This window comes from Elephas maximus, chromosome 8 (genome assembly GCF_024166365.1).
Source record: "Elephas maximus indicus isolate mEleMax1 chromosome 8, mEleMax1 primary haplotype, whole genome shotgun sequence".
Classification (NCBI taxonomy): domain Eukaryota; kingdom Metazoa; phylum Chordata; class Mammalia; order Proboscidea; family Elephantidae; genus Elephas; species Elephas maximus.
The window spans coordinates 13,055,615-13,069,726 of NC_064826.1; the positions used below are offsets into that span (position 1 = coordinate 13,055,615).

Consider the following 14,112-nt stretch of genomic DNA (forward strand, 5'->3'; position numbering starts at 1 on the left):
TTAACAATCCTTCAACAATGCAAAAAACATTCTTAGCTAGAGGGCCATCCAAAAACAGGTCAAAGGCTGTATTTGCTATCAACCCTGCTCTAATCCAGTCATGGAAGAGCTTTGGGAACTCTAAAGCAACATGCAAATATAAGGGGTTATTAGCTCCAATTCTGGGAGAAAGATGTGGCAGTCTACTTCTGTAAATATTTACAGCCTTGGAAACCCCATGGGGACAGTTCTGCCCTGTCCTATAGGGTCACTATTCTTTTCCTGGCCTCCAATGTTTATTTTACACAATTTAATACTTTTTCTTTCCTTCTATTATGATATCCATTGCTTGACAAGTTGTGGTAAAGTGCAGTTACAGTCTTCATATCCTATATCCACTCATATACAGAATTATGTTTTATATACCTTTATATCTCCAAGATATCTTGTATATAATAAGTAGTCAGTTTCGATGCTCATGATAAAGAAAAAGGTATTACCTTGGATTGTATATAATTGTTTTACCTGTGAAAGTCTTGCTTTATAAAAGAGATTTGGGGCTTCTGAGTTAAATTCACCTGGTTTCAAAACTAAGCCCTTCTACCTGTCGGCTTGATTCAGAGTAAATTACTTGACTTCTCTGAACCTCTTTCTGTCTTATGTATGATGTGGGTTATAACACCTACACCATTGACCTGTGAGGACTGGATGAGACGATGCCTGAAGAGCCTATCCCCATACCTGTCCTTACTTAGTAAAGAATAGTTCACTTGTCTTCCATGTTAACTACTCCCCAATTGATCATGGGCACCAAATTCAGCACTGGAGCCATGACACATTCTTTTTGCTGTGTTTACCTGATCAACATATGTCAAGTTATCTAGCTGTACATACAGAACCAAACAACCAGGACAAAACAGAAGTCCACCAATTATCATGTTTTGGGGGCATTTGGGAACCACCTGGTTAAGTTGACAGATCCTAACTGGTTACCATAGCTGAGAATGAGAGAATCTCTTTTCTCATTCCATAAACAAAGGCTTTGGAATGCATACTAGCAGCTATAATGGCGAGCGGAGATAAAACATTTGGATGAATGATTCAATTATTCAGTGCTTCGCCCCGGAGGTTTTAGTGTCTTAGAAACAGCCAATAACTTCAGATCCATCAACAAAAAGAACTTTTTAGTAAAGAGGATACATTTTCTGCTTCTTTCACTGCCTTCATCCACTTCCCTTAGAATGCAAGTAGGAGCGGGCTACTGTCCTATCCAAAGCCCGATGTTTTGTGAAGGTATGAATGGAGGAAGTCATGGAGAGGTAAAGAACTATTGCTCAGTGTGTCATGGCATGACTCGGTCCACTCTCTCTTAAGACATGACAGTCTGATGTTGGCAGACATCATTGCCAGGATGTTGACACTGAGCAATCTAAGTCCTCTTCTCTGCCATGGTTCTATCAAGTTTTTCTACAACCTTCTTGTGTAAATGTCAGCTGAAATAGAATGGTGCAAGTCATAAGATTAAAAAAAAAAAGAGTCCTTTTGATGAAAGCTTTTTCTCATGATAGCCAACAGGATGCATCTAGACTTCTTAGAATCACGTATTGACTTTTTGTGATCTGGCCCTGTCTACCTCTTGAGCTTTCCTTCCCATTTTCCCCTGTCCACCCTAGGGTATACCTACTTTAAATATTATTTAAGACCCTCTATATGTTCCCTTATTGTTTTGGCACATTCTGTTCCATCTTCTGGGATGCCCTCCCTCCTCCCCTATCAATCTTGCTCCATCAAAACCCTAAACCAAACCAAATCAGTTGCCATGGAATTGGTTTCAAGTCATTGTGATTTAATGGGTTTCAGAGTAGAATTGCACTCCTACTCGCTCTTTAATGCTCTATGAAACCAAACTTCAGTTAGGTTAGTCCCACTTGCCTCCTCTGTGATTTATAGGTCCTAATTCATCTGGTGGTGTAATTGTTAAGCACTCCACTACTAACCAAAAGGCTGGCAGTTCGAATCCATCTAGCAGCTGCTAGGGAGAAAGGGCCATTTGCTTCCATAAAGATTCAAACCCATTGCCACTGAGTTGATTCTAACTCATAGTGACCCTATAGGACAGAGCAGAACTGCCCCATAGGGTTTCCAAAGATCAGCTGGTGGATTTGAACTGCTGACCTTCTGGTTTGCTGCCAAGCTCTTAACCACTACATCACCAGGGCTCCTACCTGAAGGTTATAGCCTAGGAAACTCTATGGGGCAGTTCTACTCTGTCACATGGGGTCACTATGAGTTGGAATCAACTCAACGATACTTAACAACAACCAAAATTCCTTTATATGAGGCACCGGGTTCACTAGTAGAATTCTCACCTTCCAAGAGGGAGACTGGGTTCAATTCCCAGCCAATGTACCTCAAGTGCAGCCACTACCTGTCTGTCAGTGGAGGCTTGCACGTTGCTATAATGCTGAACAGAGTAAAACAGAGCTTCCATAATAAGAGGGACCAGGAAGAAAGGCCTGGCAATCTACAGTCAAAAATCAGTCAAAGAAAAACCTATGGATCACAACCATATGATCTACAACAAATCATGGTGATGGTACAGGATGAGGCAGCATTTCATTCCGTTGTGCATGGTGTTACCGTGAGTCAGGACCAACTCCATGGCAGCTAACAGCAACAATTTGTCTATTATACAATACCCTTCCTATCATGTGTCATTGTTTTTTTCTCACCTTATCTCCCTGGCCAGACTGTCAGGACTAGGATTGTAATCAGTCATTTTTGTATCCCTAGATGTCCAGCAGAGAACCTGGCTGTACCTAATTTTGCAAGCCATAAATACTGAAAGAATATATACATAATCATATATTTCTAGTGTATTAATAGCTGTCTCATATTAAGTGCCTACATGTGCTTTCTACCAAATATTGGACCAACTGAATACTATAGGGAGACAGAAGAGTGAGTTTCATAATGCTGAATAGCAAGATGAGACTTGTACTGAAGTTAGGGATGGATTTCATCAGTTTTAAATAAAGATGATGTCCTCTTCATGTGTATAAAGATGATGCCTCTGGGGTTTGAACTATGCTTCCAGGATAGGTCTGAGTGAGCTGCCCAGACCGCCGCAGCTTTGCAAGCAGCCTGTGCTCAGGTCTTTGAAATCCATGGTTGCACCACAGACTGAGAAGGTAGGGAGACTCCAGGGTCCTGTCTTTTTCTCACTTTGCTCCATGGCTTTTGTTGTTGTTAGTTGCCATTGGGTAGTCGGCTCCAACTCATGGTGACCCCATATGTGCAGAGTAGAATTGTGCTCCATAGGCTTTTCAAGGCTATAACCCTTTGGAAGCAGATTACCAGTCCTTTCTTCCATGCTGGCCCCAGCTGGATTTGAACGCCCAGCCTTTCATTCAGTAGCCTAGCGCTTAACCATTTGTGCCAGCTAGGGACTACATGCTCCATAGTTAAAAGGGCACAAAATCTGCCAAACAAGCGTTGCCATCCCTGTCCAATTCCTTTTTGCTCTGGGCCTATGTGAAGATGGATGAAACATTTTCTAAAAGGGTGGGAACAGCTTAACCTTTAGCCTCATCAAACCTAGCTCTCTGAACACAGAATCCCATCTGTCTTCTGTTGGGTGGCTGTACCAACTAATGGTGTCAGCTTTTCAGTGAGTATGGGGGCACACACGGAGGAGAAGCACAAAACAAACCAACAAACAAGCGGCAGATTTCCTGTGATCGTTTTGAAGTGTTCTGGTCTTAATTTGAGGTCTTCACTTAGTGTAGACTTCTCTTCTAGCCAGGCAAAATAGGCAGCTTTATTTCCTGGCAAAACACCCTTTTTTTGATTTTGCCACTAAGTAACCCCTAAAGAGAATACATTATTTACAAACCAGGCTTCTGGCATGTTCTCCTATGCTTCCTTGTCCTCTCAGAGTTCCAAACGCCTCTTAAAATAGCTTTGCAAGTGCCTTCCCAGCGTTCCCCAGGAGCACATCACGTTCTCAGTCTAAGCGACAGTGGTTGGAGAGAGGATTCTGTCACCTCACTGCAAATGTCTCTGGACCATGACGTGCTCAGTGTCCTGGACAACGCTAATTCCTCAGCCTACCACCAAATGCTTTATTCCTCTGCTTTCCCCTGATATAAAACGCAGCAAAAGAAAACAGCAACAAAAATGTGTATTTCATTTTGGAAATACTTATGGAGAAGCTGATGACACTTATGTTTGTCAGGATCTCAGGATGAATTACTCTCCTGTTTGGAAGAAAAGTGTATTGATAGAATTGGGAGAGATGAGATCAAAATGCAGCTTGCCAATCTGTTCTTCTCTCTCTCTCTAAAGGTACCGCATGGACAATTTTTGCCAGTTTGGCAGTAGACGTGACAACAGTTTCCTAATGACCTCATGAAATGGAGAAGTAAGAAAGAAGTGGATTTGATGTTGTTTTATAAAAGACTTCATCCATCCTATTTTCTTCCACTTTTTAAAAAGTTGCCACACATCTCTAGGGAACAATACATTGGGTAATTTGTTTTCAATTATTCTTGATTACATAGAGTTAAAAGTTTGAGTTGATTTATTTTTATAAGCATGGATATTGTATTTTTTTAAATGTTGCCCCACAAAGATACTGCAAGGAGTAATGAAAACTCTAATTCTTTAAATGCAATTTGCTAGCAAAAATGAATGGACATATTTCCAAAACCTCCGGGAAGTAGGACAGTAAATACTCTCGAGATGAGAGTAGCACATTTTTACCGGGGTTGATCCTCAGCAGATACCCACCAGAATGGCGTAATGGCCTACACATTCTCATTAGTTGGCATCCACATTGTACATGTCATGTGACAGGCAATCATGTTTGAACACCAGCCCTTCCAACATAGAATCTCACCACTAAATCATGAGATTCCTTTATAAAGCTACTGAGAGCTTTGTTGTTGTTACCTGCTGTCAAATAGGGCCCTCGGATGAAGGCAACCCCACACACAACAGAACAAAACACTGCCCAGTCCTGCACCATCCCCAGCTTGGATGAGGATCAGACATCCACAGGGTTTTCACTGGCTAATTTTCAGAAGTAGATCTCCAGGCCTTTCTTAGTCTGTCTTAGTCTGGAAGCTCCACTAAAACCTGTTTAGCATCATAGCAACACATAGTCCCACACAAATGTGGAAGAATATCAAGCGAGTTTTACAGCCTCAGATGACTAGTTTAAGGAAGTAAACTCCAAAATTTATAATAATTACATCGCACATTACATAAGGGTCATCAAAGTGGAGTAATAGAATTGATAGTTGGTTGGTTTGTACAATATTCAGACCCAATTCTAGTTCTGTCACCTCAGAGCAGTGCACCCCTCAAGTCAGCCCACTTGGGTTTCTTGGTCACAGTCTCCTTAACTCTAAAATAAACGTCTCAAACTAGATGACGTTGAACACCCCACTAAATCCTTGACTCTATGAAGCTGAGGGAACTAAAAGTAAACCAACAACTAAATAGTCTCCAAAGTGTGTATTCTTAATCACTATTTCACAATACGTGGGAGTGTAACAGTTTGAATCCACCAGGCGCTCTTTGGAAACTCTATGGGGCAGTTCTACTCCGTGCTATTGGGTCACTATGAGTCGGAATCGACTCGAACGCAATGGGGTTTTGGGTTGGGAGTGTAACATACCTGAGCCTCAAGACAAAGAAACACACTTAAACCTTCTCTTTCTTAAGCTTCTAGGAGATGCTGAAGGGCAGTAAGCAGTTCTCCTGCCAGGGAGCACTGTTCTACCCCAGGCACCATGGCTGCAGCAGTGGCCTTATGAGGAGATGCTAAGCCTTGTGTAGGAGAGGGGGTGGAAGGTGCACTTGACTGTAGTGTGTCTCTCCTCCCTCTACTGATATTCCTATGTGATGATGGAGAGAGGGTCAAGCAGGAAAGCGATAAGCTAGGGCATAAGCATGGTGTCATGAGCAAAAAATACGTTCAGCAAATATTTGTTACATGAATGAACAAAAGAATAAATGACCATCTAAAATAAAACTATTGGTCTTAGCTCCTCTGGAACAAAAGAGAAAGAAGGAAACCAAAGACTCAGACAAGAAACTAGTCTTCAGAGCTAATGGTCTACATGAACTATGGCCTCATCTATGCTAAGACCAGAAGAACTAGATGGTGCCCAGCTACGACTAACAAATATTCTGCTCAGGGCCAAAATAGATAGCAGGTTGTTTATGAGTCTTCCTCTAATCCTGATTCCTCGTTCTTCTTCATATAGTCCAGCTTCTCAGAGTATTTGCTCAGCGTACAGATTGAATAAGGACCCTGATAAAAGGGTAGAAAAACGTGGAAAAGAACCTCAAATTTTTTAAAAGTCCGGACTTACTGGACTGGCTGAGACTACAGATCTCCCCCAGACTATCACCCTGAGATATTCCATAAACCTTGAATACCCCCTGATGTCTCCTCTTAGTTAAATAACAGATTGGTTCATAAAATAAGGAATATTACCAGTGAGTACTGTGCACCTTAAAAAAAACTATACGAGACCACATGGTCAACAATTGCTCTAAAGCAAAAATGAAAGGGTAAGGAGGCTGGAAGTGAAATACCCCTAAGGCAATTAGTCAGAATATTAACACATTGTGAAAAACATAACCAATGTCTCTGAACAATTTGTGTAGTAATTGTTAAATGGGAACCTAATTTGCTGTGTAAACTTTCATCAAAAACATAATAAAAGATATTTTAAAAAACAATAAATGAATGAATACTCCAATTCTATGAATAAGGCCAAGTCTATAGTATGGCAAGTTATTCAGAATGGTACTTATGTCCATGATGCAAATGTGTTCCATCTTTGGAGAACATCTACCTGTATCTTGTAGGTGGGGTCAAGCTCAGTGTCAATGGTGCTATAAACCATATCTTGTATAGGGGGAAAAACAGCCTATTTAAATCATACGTGATCTGTGCTGGCTTAGCTTTGTGTTTACATAAGTTGTGTGTAAAAATAATTAAGTTGCGTCTTTTTCACTAGAGATTAATTAGACCAACTTAAGCAAACTGAAACTATCATATACCTGCAAAGCCAGCCCAGAGAAAATTTTGCTCAGGTCTAGATGAAGAATTTGTTTTAAAAGGGGGATAGTGTTTCCAGACAGATTTATTCTGAAAGGAAAATTTTACCCACCAAGAGAGATGCTCTGAGCTATTTCAGAAAAAGATGACTTGCTGTAATGAGACCAATAGAAGAACCAAGTTGGGGATGTAGAAAACTCGGAACTTAGCAAAGTGGTGGCATAAAATCATTATTCAATAAATACTTATTGAGCTCTGCTCTGTGCCAAGAATATAACTAGGCATCAGAGCTTCAATACTGAGAAGAAGGAAAAAAAGGGACACAGATGCTGCCTTGAAGGAGCAGTTTTCTGACGAAACGAAAGACTATCAAAGAGAGCCTCATTGTGTAACCAAACCCAACCCAACTCATTACCGGCTAGTCGATTCCGACTCAAGGCGACCTCACGTGTTACAGAGTTGAAAAACCGCAGGGTTTTCTTGGCTGTAATCTTTACAGAAGCAGATCACCAAGCTGGGGGGGTTGGACCCACCAATCTTTAGGTTAGTAGCAGAGTACATCAAGGTAAAAGACATAAGGAACATGTGTAAGTCAACAAGCAAGCCCAAGTGAAGGTGTGAAGAGTCAAGTGAGAAAGTGGGTACCATTAGTTGCCCAGTGCAAGGGCCGGGTCTAGTTAACTGGAACAATTAGGCTAATATATTAAGCAGCATCAATTTTCCTAGCGGCAGAGAAGAGAGGAAAGGGCACAACCCAGAGGAGGACTAAGCAACCTCTGAGGACTTCTCTCACTTCTCAGTAGAAATAAGAATGTGCTGCCCACTGTTGGTAAAATAAATGAAGGTTTACCATCTCTCACTGAGTTGTCAACAGAAACATCCTAGGTAGGTTTTCAGCTTTTTTCCTTAGCTTCCTCATGACCATGACTGCTGAGGTTTGGAAGCTCAGCTGAGAAAGAGAAATGGAAGAGAAACGGCTCTGTGATGTCCTTCCTTCCCCTCCTGTATTTACAGACTCGAGGGAGCAGAAGAGTTGCCAAAACTGGATAAACAAACCATTTAAATCCTTCCACAGAGAGGTGAGAGATTTTTGTTGCCTGAATTACAAAACAAAGACTGCTTGTGGGAAATATAATATGGGAAAATAAAGGTTAGTTAAACAGGAACCACAAGATGCCAAGTAGCGATGCTCTTTTCTCTGGAAGTGCTGAAATGGGGATAGAGGTGACATGAAGGAAGCAGAAAAAAAAGAGATAAAGTTAAAATATTCAGAAGAGGGGTTTTGTGAATATTGCTGGAAAGTTCCAGAATTGAAGAACTTGGAAATGTCTAAGAGTAGAGAAAAATCAAACACAAGAATAAACTCATATAACATGCATGGTTAAAAGAAAATATTTCTCTAATGCACAGCTAAAATTTATCTTCAAGGAACAAGCAAAAAAATAAAAAAATAATTTAATGAAAATACAAAAGGAAAAACTGGTGCCAGAAGTAAAGATGGCTTTCCTTAATTATACAGAGCAACAATAACAAAAAAAAAAAAGTAGAATGTTAGATAAAGGAATTGCTAACGTCAACTTTCATTTTCAATCATATTAGAAAAATAGAGCAAGCGTACACAGGCATTTGGGAGAATTAATAATTTTTTAAATGTAGTCAAATGTTTGCTGCCAGTGGAATGAATAAGTCACACTAATTTAATTAAAAGAAGCAAACAGGGCTGACCTTTTAAAAACCTGACAATAAATGGTGCAGAGAGCAAATGATTCCAAATGATCTGTATTCCACAGTCTTAGGGAAATCAGCTAACAGATTTTGAGTCCCCATCAATCATTTCTGAAAATGCATCTCACATAAAAAACAATGTAAAAAACCCAAACCCATATCCATAGAGTTGATTCCGACTCACAGTGACCCTATAGTACAGAGTAGAATTGCCCCATAGGGTTTCCAGGGAGCACCTGGTAGATTTGAACTGCCGACCTTTTGGTTAGTAGCCGTGGCTCTTAACCACTATGCCACAAGGGAGTGTAAAAATAGTATAGGAATAGGAGCATTATCTGTTAGAGATGACAGCAGGCTGCCAATTAGAGCCAATGCTTAGACTCAAATGTCTCCTAAAATAATGGGATTAAACCAGAGGGAAAAATATAACAAACCTTATGTGCTGAAAAAGCTACGGAGAGCTGGGAGCAATTAGGCAGCTGAGGGTTGAGAAATGCAGGGAAATTTCTAAAGGAATGGACCACGGAAACTTGCCCTGTGGCAGACAAGCTAGTGGACATCAAAGAAGAGACATTTGACAACCTCTTTCTACCCTGAAAATGACCACTGGAATTCAACCCGAACACTTCAGTGACAGAAAGATGTCATTTTATTGTGTTGCAATATGAAAAGTTGGGGGTAAGTAAATATAACCTCCTTTCTGTCTCACTGCCAGAAAAAATTTTTTAAAAATGGAATTTTCAGTAAATTCTTACACAGCTCGAAACCAAGGTGCCTCCTTATGAATGGGAGAATTTTAAAAAGGGATGCTAAGGATGTGAATTTCCTGAAGAAAGCGTTATGTAACTAACAAACAGCCAGGGAGAGGAGCAATTATCACTTTAATTAATTAGGGCCCCACTGTAGCCCTCCTGTGAAAGATAATCCTTGATTAAAAGTGTCAGCGTGTAAAAATATTGACTGATATTGAAATGTAAGAGTGTGAAATTCCAATTAATTGTTAAAAAAAAATTACCTGGTGTTATCATTTACCCAGAGACACTAATGATTCTCAGGAGCCTTGGAACACACAAACAAGAGATTAGAGTTGACAACGGACAAGTAAACCGGAAGGGTGTTTATCTACTGATAATTCATCCCTCAGAGCAATTAGCTCCTTTGGCCTTTTGTGTGTGCGCCTGCAATGCAGAGGTAAACGTTAAGTAATAGTAACTGTTTTCCAGACAAAGGCGATAGATGTAGCAGCATGAAATAGAAGATCAAATAATAACATTTCATCAATCCTGTTTCCATAGTCAACAGAAATGTGCCAACATGTGTAGGTTTTGTAAATGTCCATGTAATTGTGTTTTATGCCTTCCAAACCCGGAAGCCTTGCTGAGACTCTTACTCCTCTGTGTCTAGAGAGAGCTCCCTGGGAGCTATGAAGGAGCAAGCACTTTCAAACTCAAAACCTGGTTTAGATTAAACTAAGCCAGGAGGTTGGTGGAGTCCCTGGGTTGTGCAAAGGGTTAAGGTGCTCTCTGGGCTGCTGTTCACCCAGAGGCACCCAGGAAGAAAGACCTGGTGATTCTACTTCCAAGAAATCAACCATTGAAAACCCTATGAAACTTAGTGCTACCCTAGCACACATGGTGTCACCATGAATCGGAATCAACTCGAAACCAACTTTTTTTTTTTTTTTTTAAGAGATTATGGCTAGGAAGTACAGCCAGGATGCTCCTTAGAAGCAAGGAAGGGGAAACTTCGTCTCACATACTTTGCACATGTTATCAGGAGGGACCAGTCCCTGGAGAAGGACATCATGCTTGGTAGAGGATCAGCGAAAAAGGCAAAGACCCACACAGTGGCTGCAACAATGGGCTCAAGTACAGCAATGATTGTGAGGATAGCACAGGACCGGACAGGGTTTTGTTCTGTTGTACATAAGGTAGCTATGAGTTGGAACCGACTAGATGGCACCCGAGAACAACTAGTGGCCCAGACAAAGATTCTAAATCTCATCTGACACTGATCCCTCTGATACGAACTTTCTTTTCGTGATTCCATTTTCTGAACACTGACTCAAAGTGTGACTTGCATCTATTTTTTTTTCCATCTTCCCTTTCTCTTTTCCTTGGCTTTATTTGTAATGAGATGCCAAATAATATAATCTTTAAAAACCTGCTTATGTTAGAATAAAACAAAACAAGCAAACAAAAACCAAAACAAATTAAAAAAAAAAAAATCTTTGACGTTAGACTTGGGTCTGACACCCAAGGCAATTAACCCACGCTAGACCTAGAAGCCCTGGTAGCACAAAGGTTAAGTGCTCGCCTCAGCAGGAGAAAGACCTGCTTACGTAAATCTTACAGCCTGGAAAGCCCTATGAGGCAGTTCTACTCTGTCACACGGGCTTGCTATGAGTCAAAAATCGACTTGACGGGACCCAGCACCATGACCTAGGACAAGTTATTTAATGTCTTTGAGCCTCAACTTCTAGACTTACAAGGAAAGAATAACAACCCTGTACCACAGAGGGTTGTTGTGAGATCTACAAATGACCTCGAGGTTCTAAAATCTGGCGGACCCTTAAGGAAGAGCAGCTGTTGTTTCATTGTTTTCGTTGTCATTACTGTCATCATGGAAGGGTATCTCATCCAACTTTCTGGAATTGCCCCTAACAGTCAAAGGCATGGAAGATACTCAGTCACGCTGATTTTAAAATTACAGAAAAAAAAAATTGGGGACTGTTTATTTACCTTTGAAGAAGCCCCAGCGGTGCTGTGGTTAAGTGCTTGCCTGCTAACCGAAAGGCTGGCGATTTGAATCCACAGTTGCTCTGTGAAAGACGTGACAGCCTACTTCGGTAAAGATTTTTGTTGTTATTGTTGTTGTTAGGTGCTGTTGAGTAGGTTCCGACTCCTTGCGACCCTACGTACAAAAGGATGAAATGCACCATCCTCACAATCGTTGCTATGTCTGAGCCCATTGTTGCAGCCCGTGTGTCAATCCATCCTGTTGAGGGTCTTCCTCTTTCTCTCTGACCCTCCACTTTACCAAGCTTGATGTACTTCTCCAGGGACCGGTCCCTCCTGATAACATGTCCAAAGTCCATGAGATGAAGTCTCACCATCCTTGCTTTCTAAGGAGATTACAGCCTTGGAAACCCTATGGGAAAGTTCTGCTCTGTCTTTTAGGCAGGGACGGATTACCCGGTAAGCACAGTACACACTGGCTTGCATTGAGCATGGTACGCACTGGCTTAATTGTATTTACTTGCTAATCTGTGGTGAGCAATTTCACATCTTTGACGTGGTGGGGGACAGGTGAAATTGTACACTGCAGATTGGTGGGAAGGCACAATTGGGCCTGTTCATATCTTGCTTTTTGGGTAACTCTGCCCTGCTTATAGGGTCACTGGAAACCCTGGTGGCATAGTGGTTAAGTACTACCGCTACTAACCAAAAGATCAGCAGTTTGAATCCACCAGGTGCTCCTTGGAAACTCTATGGGGCAGTTCTACTCTGCTCTATAGGGTTGCTATGAGTTGGAATCGACTCAACGGCAATGGGTTTGGTTTTTTTTTTTTTTAATAGGGCCACAATGAGTTGGGATTGATTGGGCCGCAATAGGTATTTACCTTTGAGTGACACCCAGCTGCCAGAGACAACAGAATTTAAACCTCTATGGTCCATCCTTCTCCCTGCCTTTTGCACCTCCAGCATCCAGCACAAAGCAAAACTAAAAGGCTTTCATATTTAGGCTTATGTGCGAAGACATAACTGCCCACTCGGCCAATAAAATCTGATAAGAATAATAATAATAATTTTGGGGCTAAAGCAAGAAACAGTGAGCAGATCTGGGGGGCATGCTTTGGCCCTGGGGCCACTCTTAGTCTTCTCCCTAAAATGAAACCAAATGCCGTGGAGTTCTCCAGAGGACACACTTAAGTTACCTTTCCATATCATTTCCCATTTTCATGCTGGCTATGGGAGAAGCCTCTTCCCTCTGTACCAGTGCTAGAAGACGCAGTGCTAGAAAATCTTCCTTGTGTTCAACAGTATGAAACTGTGTGTGAAATTCACTTTATTCCCTCTACCAATCAAGTTATTCTATGCTTAGCTTTTATGGAAAGCGGGAAAAATCGGCCTTTGGGAGATTCTGTGGCCCCCCATCTCCCCTGCCTCTAAAGCACTCCTGCATAATAAAGGCATCCCAGACTCTTCGGCCTATGTTGCTGCATCTAGTTTATGAGCTGGGCTTGGGTGGGAAGTAAGCTGCTTTGCTTTATTGAAGTGGGAAGGATCTTCTTCATGACTCAGGATGAATAAAGACATCAGGAACCATTATGGTACCTTCCCTATTCCCAGAGCAAGTATTACACCAGTGCCTCACTTGGGATGGTCATAGGGCACCAACACTGCACAATGGTAATAGTGAAATGTCTCCCCATTAACACGTAAGACAGCTCCCTAAATCTCACTAACTCCTCCACTAAGGCTGGGAGAAGGAGCCCCGGTGACTCAACAGTTAAGCATTTGGCTGCAAACGGAAAGGTTGGTGGTTTGAACTCACCTACTGGCTTTGTGGGAGAAAGACCTGGTAATCTGCTCCCGGAAAGATTACAGCCAAGAAAACCCTACGAGGCAGTCGGTATGAGTCGGAATGGAGTTGATGGCACCCAACAACAGGGCTAGGAGAGAGGAGGGAGAAGGAGGCCAAGTGCTGACCCAGCTAGAATACTAATGACAGCCTGAACAGAATTCTGCCAGGTAGAAGAGCGTGGACGGAGCTTTTGGATGGTGAAGATACATCCGGTCTGTGAAGGTGTCAGGGAGAGGGAGAGGAATTATGGAGGCAGGACACATGGAGCAAGGCATAGAAAAGAAATGGACTTATTTCTTCAAAGGCCAGGCCTGATTCAGCTCTAAAGACATAGGGCTTGCCTGCAGGCCTGTGTCCACCTCAACTGCAGGTATCTAGTCATATAAAAGAGAAGAGAAGACCTTTATCTATGGTTGCTTATCCCCTAGGACACCAAAAAGCCTCTAGCCACAACTGAGTTCCCAGGCTGGGCTGGACGGCGAAGGGATGGAAAACTTGTGTGCTGATGTTATCACCCACATTTGCACTGAGCATCCTGCTGGCTTGCCTCTTCAAGGCCCTTTAGCTGCCCATTCTTCCACCTGGGATTATTTAAAATGTTGTCCCGAGATTCCCGCACCGGTATCACCTGGGGTGCTTCTTAGACACGTAGGATGCTTGGCCTGACCCCTGATTCTGCAGGAATCCAAGTCTTTGCAAGAGGAAGACACTATTTCAGGTCCTGAACCGGTGAATTAATCTCC

The 14,112-nt window shown here is 41.9% G+C and overlaps 1 protein-coding gene across 2 annotated transcripts in view; it reads right to left on the reverse strand.

Annotated features, from left to right (window-relative positions):
- Positions 1-14,112, reverse strand: part of CHRM2 (cholinergic receptor muscarinic 2) — a 176,193-nt gene that overhangs the window by 152,877 nt on the left and 9,204 nt on the right. The window contains exon 1 of one of the 2 annotated variants that reach the window (XM_049893800.1): positions 11,524-12,445. The exons of the other annotated variant lie outside the window; for it this stretch is intronic. The gene's annotated coding sequence lies outside the window, so the exon portion shown is untranslated. Of the gene's footprint in view, positions 1-11,523; positions 12,446-14,112 lie in introns of those variants that run through there. 2 annotated transcript variants of the gene reach the window in all.